Genomic DNA, 15,621 nt, shown 5'->3' on the forward strand with positions numbered 1-15,621 from the left:
TCTGGTGGACGAACAGTTCACAAAACTCGGTCGCACCCCGGCATAGTCCAGGGAAGCGTTTGGTTTAGCACTGATCACAAGGAACTCCTCATGCAATAGGGATACAAAATGATTTTTTTGAAATTGTCTAGGGGGGTGCACACCGCACATCACACGGATTTCGGGGCACAGATGAGTGGGCAATGAGGGGTTAAGTTTGTGGGGGGAGGGTAAACTAAGTCACACTGTAGACACTGACTGCGTGTTCTAGTGGGAACTGCCTCAGGGGAGGGACGGCAGGGTCCGGTAACGGGGATAACGCGGCCACAACAGAGGACAGGATGAAGGTTGCCTCCCAGTGTGATCTCATGTGGACATTAAGTTCTCTTTGATGTAAAACTCTTCTCGCATTGGAGGGCATATGTGAGGTTTCTCTCCAGTGCACCCCTCATGTGGCCATCAAGGTTTCCTTTTTAGTGAAACTCTTTCCACACTGTTTGGCAGTTGAAATACATCTAACCTAGTCGTTGAGCTCTTTTTCGTGAGGAAAGACCTTTTAGTCCTGAACACCAACTAAAATATTGGTTTGCAGTTATAAAATTATGATGTTTCTCATACAGATGCTTCTCTTCTTTCACATTATTCAGTTCTGGACTCTCCTCTTTCAAGGCCACCAGGTCTGAGGTGAAAAGAGACAAATACAAGTTAGCCCCAGTTTAATGGCACAAAACGACAGACATCAAAACATTGTTATTCTCAAAGTTTTTGGGGCCAGTGTCCCCTACCCATTATCAAATGAAATGTAGTCTGATTATATTGATATTATATTGCATATTAAACTTCATTACTATTTTGTGTTTATTAGGGGCCAAGGACAGACTGTGTTGTAATCCCTTTTGTATCTGTTGGCTTTCTTTTTCTTCTTATTCCTCTAGATGGGGTTTATGGAAAGCTTCTTATGAACTATAACTTTTCAAAATGATCAAATCTAATACCTGACTGGTGTGGTCCTAAATGAAGTAATATAAATCCTAACTTTATAATGTCACCCAGTTCATGCAAATTAAATTTTTTTTTTGATAACTTTTCACTTTTAGTCTATAGTTTTTACATTTTATATAGACTTTGTCCAATTACAGTAGTCAACCAGTGTTTCAATACATTTTTTCTAGCTACTCCTTCAAATCTGATCAGAATCCGATCAAAATGGGGGCCTCAGATTAGGTGGGTAGTGAATGAGCGACAAAAAAATGAGCTGATCTGACTTTTGATTTTCACTCCGTTCAAAAGTTGAAAGTTTGAACTTGATGTTTTGCCCTGAATTTGAATAGAGTAATGCATACTCTATAAAAAATAAATAGTCTACATTTTCATCTAACTGAATTGGTCAAAGTCTGATAAGGCAGAGCATAAAACATTTAGTGGAGATTTGGGGAAAAAAACCCTTGCTAAATTACAGCGGACCTTTTCCGTGGCTTGTACAGTGAGGGCAAAAACACTAAATGAGATCTCTCATTAAACTTTACTGTAAAATTAATTTATGTTGGTTTCTGAACCGATGTCGTTGATGCGATCGTGATGACATACATTAGGCTTCTCCCGCTGCATTGTGATCTGTAAACCCTCGCTTTTTTCCAAATTAATACCCCCATATTTATTTTAAAATCTTTTATATATCCCTCCATGGTATATTAAGTCCCACTTGATGGTGGTCCTTCTGTGTCCAAAATGTATCAAAAAGATATAGGGACAAGGTTTTCACACTGACAGCTGTCATTGTAAAACAGTTAGCAATTCCATTTGTTTGTCTGAGTTCGCAACAGTAACTAAGGGGGGCAGTGCTTACCTATAGGTCAATTGCTTTTACAGCCTAAAACGTTTACCACATACCTGGCAAGGTTTCCCAAAAATTAACAAAGAAAGAAAAATCTAGTATGTTGTTTGGTGTTTAGAAAAAAAAAAAATTAAAATAAAGGATGTACCGTATCTAGCCTAGCAAAAACATCAGATAACTGTTTGCGTAATAACAACATAGTATAATGCGGTGTTCAACACCAAACGTGAATAGAGCGTCAAATTCGCGTCTAACCGCGCCTAGTTTGCCGCTTGAACATTTTGAGATCATTCGCGGTGTGAAATTAACTTCACAACAGAATGCGAATTCGCGTCATGGGGCTGGCATCTGCCAGCTGAGTTCACGCAGGCATTTTCAACCAACCATTTTTATTCGGATAATTTTCAAAAGATTGTCGTGTCATGAAATGTAGTTTTAAAAGTGTTTCAGGCGAGAATGTAGTTGTTTTTAAACTCAAATATGCGGTTTATTTATAAAGACAGCGTCTATTTAAAAATGTGTTTAGCCGATTTTCGGAGAAGAGCTCCATACGAGCTCTCAGCTAGACCTTCTGACATTTGCCGCTGGCTCTGATGTCTCTTCAGTGGTTCAAGATAAAATATAATTCATTTGGGGTAAATCTTATCTTTGGCCTTTATTCAATTAATCTATTAATATGTTTTATGATATATATATATGGACCATATATATATATTATATATAATATATTATATATAGGTCCTTTTTATTCCTGTCTCTATAGAAATGTGAACTTTCATCATATAGCTCCAGGTGACTGCTCACTGACAACATCAGTCGTTTCTCCATGTTGAATGAGTGACTCCTGAGCAGGCTCCTGATTGGTTAACGCGGGCGCGAATTGACGGCAAACGGTTCAAATTTTTTCAACTCGGCGGCAGACGCGAATTCGCCGCGTCAAACACATAAATGCACAAAAGCACCATATCGCGCCAGACACTCAATTCTGCGCGTGAACTTGGCGCGCAAATTCGCGTCTACCGCGCTAAACGCTAAACACCTCATTTGCGCCGCGAGACCTCCAGACGCGCGGTAAACGCGTCTTTACATTGACTTAACATTGAAATCATTCGCGCCAGACGCTCTATTCCCGTTTGGTGTGAACACAGCATAAGTGTAACTGTAATTCAATGCTGCAAACAAAGACTATGTGACGCCTTTAAAAGCAATGGGTGAACAAATGATGAACATTACTTAAATAGCAGATTGTTTAGTGACTATCTGAGCACACAGCCAGACCCACTTGAGCAGCAGAGATTGCTAAGATGCTTTGTTTATCCTGCTGTGTGTCGCGGAGTGCAGCAGGCATGAGTATGAAAAACACGAAATGTGAGTTTACTTTACACTGAACAAAATTATAACACTGTTTGTTTTTGCCCCACATTTTTCATGAGCTGAACTCAAAGATCTAAGACTTTTTCTATGTACACAAAAGGCCCATTTCTCTCAAATATTGTTCACAAATCATGTCTAAATTTGGGTTAGTGAGCACTTCTCCATTGCAGAGATAATCCATCCACCTCACAGGTGTGGCATATCAAGATGCTGATTAGACAGCATGATTATTGCACAGGTGTGCCTTAGTCTGGCCACAATAAAAGGCCACTCTAAAATGTGCAATTTGAGAGAAATAGGCCTTTTGTGTACATAGAAAATGTCTTAGATCTTTGAGTTCAGCTCATGAAAAATGAGGGCAAAAGCAAAAGTGTTGCGTTTAGAATTTTGTTCAGATTGTATTAAAAGCACCATTCGCGAAGGACACTCAATGGCGTGAACTGGCAGCGCCAAAGTCGCTGTCTACCGCGCGACGCGGAAACAGTTCATTTGCGCCGGGCAGACCTCAGACGCGCGGTGAAACGCGTCTTTACATTGACTTTAAATTGAAATCACATCGCGCCAGAACCGCAGATATTCCCGTTTGGTGTTGAACAATAGCATAAGTCTTAAGTGGGTGTGTAATTCCATGCATGCAACAAAGACTTGTGCCCGCCGCTTAAAAGCAATGGGTGACTAAATGATGAACATTACTTCCAAATAGCAATTGTTTTAGTGACTATCTGAGAAAACCAATGCCAGACCCACTTGAGCAGCAGAGATGCTAAGATGCTTTGTTTATCCTGCTGTGTAACGCGGGGAGTGCAGCAGGAATGAGTAATGAAAACAAGAAATGGAGTACTTTACACACAAAATTATAAACACTTTTGTTTTTGCCCCCATTATTGATGAGCTGAACATCTTTGGGAAAATGTTGTGTTGTTCACACTTGACTTAGGCTTATCTATGACTTTTTCACACCAAAAGGCCCAATTTCTCTCAAATATTGTTCACAAATTCTGTCTAAATCTGTGTTAGTGAGCCACTTCTCCTTTTCAGAGATTAATCCATCCACCTCACAGGTGTCATATCAAGATGCCTGATTAGACAGCAATGATGTATTGCAACCAGGTGGTGCCTTAGTCTGAGGCCACAATAAAAGCCACTCTAAATGGTGCACCATTTGAGGAGAATAGGCCTTTTGTGTACAAGAAAATGTCGTCTAGATCTTTGAGTTCAGCTCATGAAAAATGGGGGCAAAAATAAAAGTTTTGCGTTTAGAATTTTGTTCAGTGTATATGACTTCTGATGAACCAGTGGTAATGTATTATCTGAACGAAGCAGCCAGCACGAAAGTCAAGGCTGTAGCTAAATTGCGGAATGAGAAAGTCTTTAATTTATAGGGCATTCCTAAGTGGGACTAGATTTGACTGACATTCTCTCTGAAAAGTGCACAAACATATGCACTGAATTGCCAGATGGTAAAAAAGTGAGTGGGTTCCAATATCATTGTCTTAAAAGTGGGTGGGTCTCTGTGCCCACCATGTAACAATGGTTGCCCTGCCCATGACCCTTACCCCATAAAAATTCTTTATTATTAATGACTGTGTTTATTTCCACTTTTCAAATATTTCCTTCATTTTATAGAAAATAAATGGCCGTTCTGCAATCTGATATGTGAAATGGAAAAAAAGAGAAAAACAAGTTGTGGCAAAAGTTGGATTTGAACTCCGTTCGAATGACCAACAAAATCAATTGCTTGCGGGTCTTTATCAGACGCCTCTGATATTATTGCAATGAAACGGCATCTTTGGCTAGTGTGTTTGTTCACACTGGTTTAATTTGTTCACGACTGTGTTGTTGATATAGGCTATATCTGCACAGTTTTCAGTGGGCAGTAGCCTACCTTTTAAAGTTAATACATTAGATTGGTTAAGAAACGATACCCCCTGGATGAAGACAAAATAAAAATTATGACATGGTGGATTGTAAAAAAAGGGTTTAATAATGCGTAGTAGCTGTAACATGAAAGATAACTCGATTGAGTCAGGCGACTGACTCTGGATTTCTGTTTTGTCACTTTCCAAAAGTCCGTTTCTTGGCGAGTAATTCATGTAATCAGTTATATGTCTTAAAAAAAGTGTATTTAGCTGTACAAAAACAGCTGTGGTTTTGCTGCTTGATTGAATTGCAAACTGGCTTGTGTCTTACCATATTATCATACCATTTAATGTCTTATCTTAATTAGAACCCTATGGTTGTAGTGCAAACAGTTTTAGTTATTGCCACTTTGCAACAGTATTCTTAGTTGTCTATAAGCCAAGAGTGGCTTATCTACAACTCTTCTCATTATTTCCCTAGAGCAGCTAATGACCCAGGAAGTCTTTGCACATTCACAGAAAGCGGGCTTACTTCCGCATTGAAAATGAAAGGTGGTAGTGGTGGTTAATATTAATGAAACAAACAACAGCAGCAGCAAAATAAAGAAGTGCCTTAGGCACTGTTTGTATCTTTAATCCTTTTTATTCTTTCCAAAATAAACAAGCTTTATGCATTTATTGTTCTTTGTGTCATGTATGACTATTGTGCATCTAAAATAATATATATATGGTAAATTGGCAATCATAATTATGAAAAAAAAATTTCTGGAAATGACCATACTTTGTTGTTTATAGTGACATGTATTTATATTATAAAAATACCATCCAGGAACACAGCGATTTTCGGGTACTTGAGTTATATAGCAGATTTGGAAAATTTTAGAAGGTATTATCTTTGGCAACTGGCGTTCAAATCTAGCAGGTATTGGCTAGGGTTCCCATGCATCCAGAAAAGTGTGTGAAATCAATTTTAATTATATTTAAAAACTAAAAATGATTATAAACCAAATGTGTGTGTTTCACAACTTCTGAAGGTGACCAGTCAGTGTTTTTAGAATTACATAAAAAGCTAATGTCACAAATCTAAAAAGAACAAAGATACAAAGTGTGTTAACTTTCAGACAGGTTTACATTATATTTAACAGTAGCATTCAAGTAAAAAACAATACAGAAAATCAAATATAAAACTAAAACACTGCATAGTCTTCACATGAATTAATGTTCGTTGGTTTGTTAATGTATTTGTGTTGCTTTTATATTTTTTTCACATTTTGTAAGTATTCAAACCCCTTCATTTTTTAGATAATAAGTTATATTTAATAAATAAAAAAAAAAAAAAATCATAACAATTACACTTATACACCTAATTGTAAGCAAAAAAAAACAGGCTTTTAACATCTTTGCAAATGTATAAAAATAAAAAACACATCATTCCATTGCATAAGTATTCATACCCAAGTTGTCTATAAGCAAGAGTGGCTTATAGACAACTCTGTGAATGTCCTTGAGTAGCCCAGCCAGATCCGGAGCTTGAACCCAATCAAATATTTCTGGAGAAACCTGAAAATGTGCACCTGCCCCCATCCAACCTGACAAAGCTTGAGAGGTGAAGAGGCGAGGTGAAGAATGGCAGATAAGTGCCAAATGCTGATGAGCAAAGCTTGTCACATCAAACAAAAATGACTTGAGACTGTAAAGGTGCTTCAGCTAAATATTTAGTTAAGGGTATGAATACTTATGCAATGAACTCATTTCAGTTTTTTTATTTTTAAAAAATTTGACTAAGTTGTGGCAATTCTGTTTTTGCTTTGTCAGAATGGTGTATTGTGTAGAAAAAAATAATTTAAAGAAGTTTATCATAAGGCAGCAACATAATAAAATGTGGAAAAAATGAAGGGGTATGAATACTTTGCAAGATCTGATTTCTTTCCTAACTGTTCACATTCTCTTTAGACTTGGGCTTAGGGTGACCACCCGTCTCTTTTTAGCTTTTGTTGTGCGCGCACAGCGTTTGAAGCCCAATTCACTGCGTCCCGCAAATGGGAGACCGTGTGCACGCATCTAATGCTTGCTCAAAAAAAAAAGTTGGTCGCTCTATAGACTCGGGCCCCAGGCAATTAAACGAAAAATTACTGGACAGTTCAGCAAAGGCTACCGTTGCACACACCCACCCCTATTTTTGACATGTGCTTGACTAGGTTGTTGTCAACTTTTTCGTTGTTGTCAATGAAATACTGCACATCCACGTGCATACCAGGACACACTGGGGAAGGAACTTTTAGATGCACGCTTCCAAATTCGAAAAAATGGAGAAAGAGACTGAGTCATTCCAGGAAACCCCCATGGCTGCAGCTGAAAAAACAGAAGGTGTGGGTACAAGAAAGACTCGGGAAAATGAATATTTGTGGCTGACTAAGGTGTTGAAGGGGATACCGAGAGGGCTTTTTATGTGACCTTAGCAAAAACGTCCTTCTCAATCGGACATGGAGGGGAATACGATGTCAAACGACACAGACACTACGTAGAAAAAAGAGAAGCATGTTTCCTCAATGCTGTACGCATCTCACAAGAAATTAAGTTCAAGTAGAAACCTGAAGGTAAGAAACCTAGTTATGTAAGACCCCATTTGTCTAAGATAAAGTTCTACAGAGGTGCAAATGTGTCACTTTTAGGAAACAGTAGCCTTTTAGGTCAAAATATGTCATGTGTTTGCATAGGATTTTATCTTGGCACCTTTTTGTATGGTGCACCTTGTGATGGTGATGGGTTTGCACTCCTCTGTCCTAAGGTGTCCCTAGAACACTGAATTAAGTTTTTTTTTTTTCCTGCACCTGCCTTACTAACATTGCAAATAATTCACCATTCTTATCCCCCTTCTCGTTCCGTGAACCTCTCGGAGTTGTGAGTTAAGACTTTTTTTTTGTTAACTGTTCCTGTGGTGTTGAGCAACTACAATTCTGTTATCCTGAATTTTTTATTATAATTTATTAAAGTGAATAAATTCGTAATGAAAAATAAATAAAATTAAATAGCTAAAGTAAATCGTAAGTGGAAGTGCATCTGTCAATTCATTGAATGTTCAAAATATTATGATCTTTATTTAGAAAAAAATACACATTGGTTGGCCCTATCATGAGCATACATCAGCAATTACACATGTTTAGGGAATAGGGCATGTTAATATACAATGTAAAGTGGTATGTGCTAGAAATGGGTAAACCACTATCAGTGAGTCTGCCCGTGGGGTGGGGGCACCGCCCTGCCAGGCAGTGTCCCACACTGTCCCTCAGAAACATACCCCTTGTCCCCCCTTGGGCTTATTATAAGGTGGTCACCCTACTTGGGCTGCACAATTCATCAAAATTAAACTGCAATCGCGATTGGGCAAAGGCTGTGATTTTTTTTTTTTACATGTGCTTCACTTGTCAGTGAAGCAGGGTTCTTGGTCAGTAGTAAATACTGCTCCATCCGAAGGCCAGAGGGCGCTCTAATGCTAAAACTCCAAATCTGCTCCGCAGAAGAAAGAAAATGCACGTCATTCCAGGAAATCCTTATGGCTGCAGCTGAATAAACAGAAGGTTAAACTGCTTTCACTGATTGAACATGAATATTTTTTGGGGTGGGGCGGTGCCAACCAGATGTCACGCGATGCAATAAAAATCTTTTCCACGTAGTTTTTGTGCTAACCACTCAGTGACACAATTCTATTTTAGAAAGAACCTAAAAACCTAAAAAAAGAACCTGCGGTGGTCAGGTGGTACAAGTTGCAGCTCTCAGAAAACTCCTGGTTCACAAGTTGTAATTACGAGTTTTACGAGGACGTGAATGCTTTTTACAAGTTGGAATCTCGTAATTACTGGAATTCCGATATTATGGCATGAACGCACCTTTAGTGTTTGTCTGGTCATGTGATCTCAATGTCAGTCCATGGGCGCCAAATAAAACCTCTTTAAACAGGACACAGATGACATTCTATAAAAATATATGTACAGGACATTTTAATGAGGATCAAATGAGTTCAGATTTGAGAATAAAAACCAACCTGTCTGTATCTCAGTATCTTCAAGTTTGACTCTGAATGTTTCTTCAATCTTTACGTCTTCACTCTCCTCTTTAATAAACGCCATCTTTATAATAGTGTGTCACATGGATCTCAGTTTAGTTTATCTGTGTGTTTAAGATGAGAATAATTAATAAAAAAAAAAAGAGAAAAATTAATGAAAACGAAATCTCTGGGTGCTTCTCAATCAGCTCCCAAGTTCAGTAACTGCTATTTGCCTTAAATCACTTGATTAAAAAAAAAATTTGCCTTATCATAGATATAGTTAATATTTAGGTTTATGTTTTACTGTTTTGAATTCAATTATTTGTAAATCTTATTTAATCAGATTGAACGGTCATGAAAACGTTTGCAGTTGTTTGTAAAAGTCTCATGTTTTGGTTTGTTGTTTCGAGCAGCAGGTGAATCGAGCAGCGATTCAAAACAGTAAATCATTTAAGAATGACTTGTTTCTAAAAACTCAGTTTCTCTCATCACTTTCCAGTACCTGAATCCGTTTTCACTTTGCATTAAAGGAGCAAAAGGAGACGCGTCTTTTCTGATTCTCGTGTGCAGGTGCGCTTTACTCACAAAAATAACGTTAAATAAAACATTAAACGTTACATTTAATAATGATCTATTTATTTTACAAAGCTTGTAAAAACCATTAGATTAATATTACAGTTTGCATTGGTTTAAAATCTTTAAATGCGTAAAACCACAAACCTGACTTCAGTTGAATCAAAATATATGCAGGAGCGCGGCGCAGCTTTATGACGTCACAGCACAAACGCAAAATAAAAGTCCCGTTCACACTGCTGTCTTAAATCACGAATGATGATGCATTTCCACAGTTACTAACCATGTACATTTTATTTCATATTATATATTATATATTATATAAACACACATAAACACACTAGAAAACTTTATTATAATTGTTATATATAATAATTGAAAAGAAATCTATACATGAGAGAAAAGTATTACTTATATTCCAAACAATGTGTAACAAACCATTTTTAATTGCAGTAACCATTATATGGATAAAAATGAACTAGATTGATTAGATTATAATTTATGCCTTCTTTTTTTCCCACTGTATCTGAGACCGCCAGTGCTTCTGAAACTACAGCAGGATCTGATCCAGCTCCATTTTCTCTGAGACTGCCACTTCCTGAAGACCGAAACCCCTTTTAACTTCCACCATCTGTCCAATTTTCTATACAGTGTAATAAAAAATACCTTTTTATTTCAAGATTTCTAGAGTGGGGGAAAACACCCCTACTGTTTTTGCCAAAATAACTACTAGATGGAGTTAAGATATGTTTTTTTTGTTGCTATGGACTACTAGACAAGAGTGATGTAAAAGTTTTCACTGTAAAGCTTACACTGGAAACGTACCTTGGAGAAAACAGATTCATGGTATAATATGAGAATGTAGTTAGGGAGTACATGTAATAAGGAAAGAATAATTATATTTTCAGAATAACTTTTTTTTTCTTCCAAACCTAGTCTGTAAAACAATAAAATATACACTATCATAATTACTATATTTACTCTGTTCTGATTCTGAACATCACATCCTTTGTTTTTCCATCAAATGTAATCTAACTAGATGGTTGCATAAAAATATTTGGAGTTTATATTTAAAAAGTACCTCAAGCTAGCAGCAGCTAACAATATTTTTCAAAAAGGTAATTATCATTTTGTAATTCAGAATTATTGGTTATGTTTAAGATTTAAATATAGATTTTTGTTTATTTTAGTTGAGGTGGTAATAGTAGTAGTAGTAGTTTATTTTGACTCTGGAACCAAATCATTTATCTTTTTTTTTTTCGTTGTGTCTATGGGCTAATGGGTGGTCCTTACAGACGTCACCAGTATTAAGGCGGTTGTGTGTGGTGGGGTTTTTTATGTCTTACTAGTTCGCATGCGATTTTTTTCCATCGTGTGGAAATCGTGTGTGCTCGTATGGTCGCGGCTCATATCATATGCAAGGAATTACGAGCCGAGCAGAGTGCCTTACGAGCACTTCCCGACCTCCCGATCATTTTTAAACATGTCTAAAAAGTTTGTGAGCTATCGGTTTGAATTCGTGCCATTTGTGCTGTTGAACGAGCCGATTTGTTGATTTATCTGAAGTTGACCAATCACGAACTAGGAAAACCACAGAAGAAGAAAGACGAAGACGGCAGCGCCACAGCGAATGTGGACTATTGACTAAGAGGATAAACTCGGTGGAATCTGAAGTCTGACAGGAACAGCGAGTGCTGTATGATGTTTCTAGCAATGTATTCCAATGTCTTTTTATTTCACTCACTCTCTCACTCACTTACTCACTCTCACTCATTCACTCACTCTCTCACACACACACACACACACACACACGAATATGTAGTTTAGACGTAACGTTTTCTATACTGTACAAACTGTATATTCTATCCCCATACACTACCTCTATCCATCACAGAAAATGCATGTTTAAAATTTCACCGTTTTTAAAAAACACCGTTTTTTTTTTTTTTTTTTTAAGCCATTTGGTTTACGAGGGCATAGGAGGTGTCCTCATAAACCATGTTTACGTTGTAATACCCATGTCATTATAGGCATTTGTGTCCCCATAAACCATATACAAGAACACACACACACACACACACACACACACTAAGGTGACCAGACGTCCTGGTTTCCTGTTGCTGAAAAAGAACCTGTATGTGTAGGAAACAGTCACGGCTCGTATCAATATTTAATATGCAGTTATGAGAGCGGGAGAGCAGTTATATTAGGTGCGTTCGACTTGAAGCAGCGCTGCACAGAATGATCACTGTATGACATCAAAGTACCGCGAGAGCGATTCGAATGCATTGGATCTGTGTGCTCTCTTATCGCTCTCGCGGTACTTTGATGTCATACGGTGATCATTCTGTGCAGCGCTGCTTCAAGTTGAACGCACCTGTCAACTTCGTGCGATTGCTTCGGAAATTGGCAGGTCATAAAATCGTGTTGTATACCACCTCGTCCGTACGATTTTTAGATAAACTCATTCGTGACGTGTGCGTGGACATACGATCTTCCGACCATCCGAATTCGCACCGTGTACGCCCGCCTTTAGTGTCACTGAGGATCACTCCATGATGTTAAGTAAAATGTACTTAATTTAACTTGGCCAGTTAGAGTTTGCTAAGTAATTTCTACTTAATTATTTGAAGTTTACTCTGCAATACTCAAGTATATTCTACTTAATCATAATTTGTAAACTTTACTTTAACAATGTAGCACTGAAAAAAAAAACCATGATATTAAAGCTTATGGTTCACTTAGAAACATCTAAATAAACAAAGCAGTAGACAGCCTGTTACACTTTCTAAGATATGTCTACACAATATAGTTAATAATCAAATGAACACAGAGACGTCAGTACAATATACACAGTAACAATCAGTGGATAGTGTTTGAGAATGAACAGGTCATTTTGAGTAAAGAATGAACCTGAGATGTCACAAAATAGCAAGATTCTAAATCTAACAACAAAAGCAACCATAAAACAGTAAAGTCACCTTTATTTATATAACTCTTTATACAGTACAGATCGTGCCAAAGCAGCTTTACAGTAGGCCTATTAAACAGGAAAATAGTATGTCGATAATGAAAAGAGGACAATAGTAAACACTAAATTTTTCCAGTTACAGTGTAAATACAACTCAAAAACAGTGAAAAATTCAAGCTTATTGATTATTCATAGCCCCAGTGCATGATGGGAACACCAGTAAAACATAACAAACAGTTCCAAGTAAAATATACTTAAAAGTTCAAACTTTTATTTCTACAAGTTTGAATTGAGTACTGATATAGAAGTTGCTCTCTTGCCTGAATTAAATTATTTAATATAGAAATTACTTTTGTTTTTCCATATTATTTACTTCACCACTGAATAATTTTTATCAGTGCAGAACCACATGCAGAGTTTGCCTTTTGGAGGTCTATTGCAAAATAGAAAGTGACAAATAATTACATTATTGATATTTACTTTGATTGCTTTGATTTGCTTGTGATTTGAGAGCAAGGTGAGGCCTTCACAATTGTGAAAGTAACATAAAGGCATACTGTGCTAAAAACAACAAAATACCTTAGAGGATTAAACATAGAGGGGGTGTGATCATAACCGTCACTTGAGAAAGAGAGAGAGAGAGAAAAAAAATTGATATGCATGCCTACTGACAATACATTGACGTCTTATGATGTGAAGTGATTGTTCTGTGCAAGAAACTGAACATTATTTACAACATTACTGTAATCCAGAGCCTCTGCAAACGTTCCTGAGCACATTCACATCAGTCTGGAGTGCAACCTTCCTGACACATAATGACGTATGATATACATCACTGCATTAGCAACTACACAGTTACTGATTTTAAATAAAGAAATATTCATTATAACATCAATGATTTTGGTCCATCGTCGCCCTAAACACAGGCTCTTCAGCACAATGGGAGCCCACCAAACTAAGACAACAGAAACCCTTTAAATCCCAACAGAACATTAAACACTTTCTTCCACATATTCAATTTAAAAAAAGTTCACACAACTGTTGTCTAGTTGCCCTTGTGAAAAAGAAGTGCACTTAAGTATACTTTTATAAAGTGTACTTATTGCAGAAATAATATACTTTAAAAGAACACACAAGTGCAAATTTAATGTTATTTTTGCCGCTTAAGTACATTGTATTTGTAATTAATTTCTAATGTATCACATTTTAAAGTTATATTAAATGCAATAAACTTTTGAGTGATTTTTAAAACCACTTAAGTGGGACTTTTTAGTACATCTTTATATGTACAATTATATGTTCATAATTGCTTTTAGTGTCTTTAAAATATGGTTAAAGTGTACTACTAAAATATACTTTAATGTCAGTTAACAATACACTTAAGTGTGAATTAAATGTAATGTTTTCGACCACATAAATGCATATTATTTGTACTGAATTTCAAATATATTAGTTTAAATTTACATTAATTGCAATTAGTTTAACTTTTGAGTGATATTTTTGAGTGACTTATTGTTGCGTGTTATAGGCTAGGCCTAGTTCTAACACATATTTTGGCATTATAGTCACATTAATATCACAAATTATGAAAGGCTTGAAACTTACATTTAATAATTTGCTTATTTATTTCAGGAGGTCACACATATTTATTCGTTATCTGGCCTTTTTTTAACACATTTTATTCCCATATACAGAGCCCATGACATGCCGAAAATTATGTCCACGAATTAAGAAATGTATCACTTTTTATCGGTCCTTTGTATTAATAAAAATGTTAAAATAATAATTAATCCATTTAAAATAAATAAATAAATAATACGGTTTTGTATTATTACAGAATTTGGCTGTGTGGGAGATTGGGGGAATCCATAAAATGTAAACAAATAATAAAAATAATAATAATAAATGAATTAGACAACACAATACAACTTAAGATTTGTCATTTAATTAGAAAACAACCCCTGACTCACAACATTCGTTTCCAAACACAGAAATCAGGCAGAGCCCTGCACGGGCCTCAAACCTAAGCCCTATAGCAGCCTTTGGCCAACAGATTACCGGTATCCTCGGCCCGAGTCCGACTGGAGCCCGTGTCTCTTTTTTTCTCTCGCCATTAAAATTGTTCAGTTTTGTTTTTAATTGAAAAGTTATTTTTTTTATTGTTTCATTATTCATTAATTTAGAAAAATGTTTGGAACTTTCTTTTTAAAATTCTGAGTTGATCACGTTTGACCAATTTAGCCTTCGCAAATCATCACGACTTGCTTAAAATAAAATCTGTACATATAGAATGCTTAAAGCATTTTACAGTGTTAGTCTAAACATTTAAAAGTGTACTGTTAGAGGTATATCTAAGCGTTTGTGCAGAGAGTGGAAGTTAATACACGCTTTTATTATAGCGAAGTGAGATGAATGAAGAGCACATCTGTCTTGCACACAATGGAAAAGGGAAGTTTGGTTTGTCAAGTTAATCAATCCATAGTCCAGTGGTAGAAGGTAGTCAGTGATTTCAGAAATTCTGGATTGTGGTGTTTTTTTTTTTTTTTTTTTTGATAATAATAAAATAATATATAATATGATTAATACAGATGTGTGTATTCTGCAGTTTGCTGGTTTATGTTACACCACTTTGTTTTCTTTTAGATAGAGCCATGTCCTTTTTACACTAAGCAACAGTGTGACTGGATTTAGTCCAGCTGGAAGAGGTTGAGGTTTGGGGGTAGTTCTTTATAGCTTGTGGGGGTTTTAAAAAAGGTGTGAATCTCTTGCTCTTTCATATGGAGAATATCTGATGAGCGTTTCAAACTTGCAGAGCAGGTTTAGGCAAAGTGTCTGACAAATAAGACCCGAGTTTTTGGGAGACAACATATTTTGTAGACTTTCTGTGATTTATAATGCACAAACCAGAAGCAACAATATCTGCAGAATGGAAAAGGGTTGACAATTCACAAAAAATAAAAATGGGCCTATCAATTTTATTTTAAAT

General features: G+C 36.4%; 1 long non-coding RNA gene across 1 annotated transcript; it reads right to left on the reverse strand.

Moving 5' to 3' along the window:
• Positions 1 to 549: 549 nt before the first annotated feature.
• Positions 550 to 9,805, reverse strand: LOC122140633. Its single transcript, XR_006157222.1, has 3 exons — positions 9,594 to 9,805; positions 9,089 to 9,213; positions 550 to 658 (listed from the first exon to the last, which is right to left on the reverse strand). It is a non-coding gene; the product is annotated as an uncharacterized LOC122140633 (long non-coding RNA).
• Between the last annotated feature and the right edge of the window lie 5,816 nt (positions 9,806 to 15,621).

Source organism: Cyprinus carpio, chromosome A4, assembly GCF_018340385.1.
Source record: "Cyprinus carpio isolate SPL01 chromosome A4, ASM1834038v1, whole genome shotgun sequence".
NCBI classification, from domain to species: Eukaryota; Metazoa; Chordata; class Actinopteri; order Cypriniformes; family Cyprinidae; genus Cyprinus; species Cyprinus carpio.